Source organism: Babylonia areolata, chromosome 1 (assembly GCF_041734735.1).
Source record: "Babylonia areolata isolate BAREFJ2019XMU chromosome 1, ASM4173473v1, whole genome shotgun sequence".
Lineage (NCBI taxonomy): Eukaryota > Metazoa > Mollusca > Gastropoda > Neogastropoda > Buccinidae > Babylonia > Babylonia areolata.
The window spans coordinates 101,071,668-101,074,167 of record NC_134876.1 but is presented as its reverse complement, the minus strand read 5'-3'; the positions used below and the strand labels follow the sequence as shown (position 1 = coordinate 101,074,167).

Genomic DNA, 2,500 nt, shown 5'->3' with positions numbered 1-2,500 from the left:
TGGATGATGGACGGAGAGAGTGGATCCAGTCTGCACGGCTTCCGAGAACATTTCCAAAGCCTCCCCCACGCACTTCCGTTTCCGGTTCTCGTTAATGGCGTCATGTGTCACTCCTGCCCGCCCGCTCCCTCCCGCGCTGCCATGGTGTTTTTATTCTGTCCATCTCCCCTCCGCACCTCCCCACTTGCCACCCCTCCCCCATCCCCCGCCCCGCCCCCACGTCTCCACCACCATTGCTAGGGACGCAGTTTCTTTACGGCTCATAGTGTGTGCGGTAAATGCATTTATGCTTGGTGTGGAAAATGCACCGAGAGAGAGAGAGAGAGAGAGAGAGAGAGAGAGAGAGAGAGAGACAGAGATAGAGAGACACTGACAGAGACAGAGCTTGTGTAGAGCTGAGGGATCAGGGCTGTTAGGAGTAGACTGGTCACGAAGACAAAATGGAATGTGGAACTACTGTAAAGTGAGACACCTTCCGGCACTGGGGGAGGCCGAGGAAGACAACATGGCTTCACAAGGGTGATGGTGGAGATGGACAGAGGAGAAGGGTGTGTGGGTGGGTGGGCGGGGAAGTCTGTGGATGGACACAGTGATTTGGTGCAGGACGGGGCCGGGGGGCTAGAGGGCTGACGACTGACGGCCTCCACTGGTAGAGACCGAGGCAGTTTATGCTCACCTTTGATGTCAGTTAACCTGGATTTTGTTGTTGTTGTTGTTGTTGTTGTTGTTGTTTGTTTGTTTTGTACGCGGTATGACCGTAATGCGTACAATTCATGGCGCTTGTTAATTAAGCCAGTCACGTGGTTTTAAACGACAGCTTGGCATTGTTGTTCGCCTGACTTCCGGAATGTTGTGCATCTTTGTTTTATTACTTTCGGTTTTTATTTTTCCTTGTTAAGTTGGTTTACAATAATGACAATGTTATTATTTTTGTGGTTGGATCATCAACAGTGCTGTTATCGTAAAGCTACAGCATTGAGAGCCAGTTGGCAGAAGATATGCATAACTTGGAGATCCGATCTTTATTAGAGTCTGTCTCTGAGGGCTTTATTTCGGAATGTATTCGTTTTGGTGTTTTATTCCATTCTGATGACGACAGAGACATAGGTATATAAGGAAAAGTGCAGAGAAAAGCTTTGTTTTTTTTTGTTTTGTTTTTTTTTCATTCTTTTTCAGATTTAGACACATAGCGTTTATGGCTTTTATTTTCCAACATTTGACTTCAGTCCCGTAATAAAATGCAAAAGATAGAGGCATTAGCCTGATCACGATCTAGCTTGACATAATGGACAAGGACGCAATCAAGGACGCAACAATGTTATTGTAAGGTCACTGACCTGTATACATTTAGGGTGCACGTATTGCATACACATCCTAACTACAAATAAACCAAGAAGAACAAAAACAAACCACAAAATATACAACGGTGAACTGTCTGAGAACAAATACATTTAAGAAACAGAAAAAAGGGCCAAAAGTAATGTTTTAGCTCAGGGTTGGCAGTACTGTCATGAAGCGTAAACAATAAACATGGAAACACATGTGGTCACAATGCAGCTTTCATTTTGCAGCAGGGTAAGGGTAGCAATGCTTTTTGACACCTTATAATTATATGCTTGCACATATATTTCTTTCTTAGATCATTTTTATGGACAGACTGTTAATACATGTGATTTCTCCTCAGATCTACCACCACACCTCGCTGACTTCATTTTAGTTCATGTATGCCAAAGCGGAACTTAACGACGCCAATCTAACTTTGCAATCGGTAAGATCAGACAAGTACTTCTCGGGCTGCAGTCGATATGTAGAGGCTTTTATCCGCCCAGCTTATCAAAGAAATGATGTCACCACGAAGTTTAAACCACTGCATCTGGGCTGTGGGGTTTACACTCAAAACCAATTTGGAGGCAAACAAAGAGAGAGAAAGAGAGAGAGAGAGAGAGAGAGAGAGAGAGAGAGAGAGAGAGAGAGAGAGAGAGAGAGAGAGAAGAATGAATGAACGAATGAATGAATAAATGAATCTTTATTTTCCAAGGGTGAAGACATTATCACTTTGGCCGACTTACACACCTGCCGTTGTTCTAAGATATCACACAACATTAAAAAAAAAAAAGAAAAAAAGACGACGACGAAGAAGAAGAAGAATACAATAAAATAGAATAGAATAAAATAGAATATGTCTTTATTATCAAGTGTACCGGGGTCACAGGGAATATTGGGGGGATAGTACATAACAAGATACGAACATAAATCGAAAATCATACACAAACACAGATACAGTAGAAATTAGGATACATGCAAGTGCATATCAATATAAAACTTGTGCATACTCACACATGCACGCACTGCACACACACACACACACACACACACACACACACACACACACACACACACACACACGCACACACACACGCACACACGTTTGAACAAAAACTGCATATTACATGTGGATGGGGCTGATGACTAGATCTTCATGTAGATGGTCGTTGTTGAA

At 43.1% G+C, this 2,500-nt stretch overlaps 1 protein-coding gene across 2 annotated transcripts in view; it reads left to right on the top strand.

Moving 5' to 3' along the window:
- The window catches only part of LOC143294639 (neuronal acetylcholine receptor subunit beta-3-like), a 228,374-nt gene that overhangs the window by 801 nt on the left and 225,073 nt on the right, over positions 1–2,500 (top strand). The gene's annotated exons all lie outside the window — the stretch shown is intronic.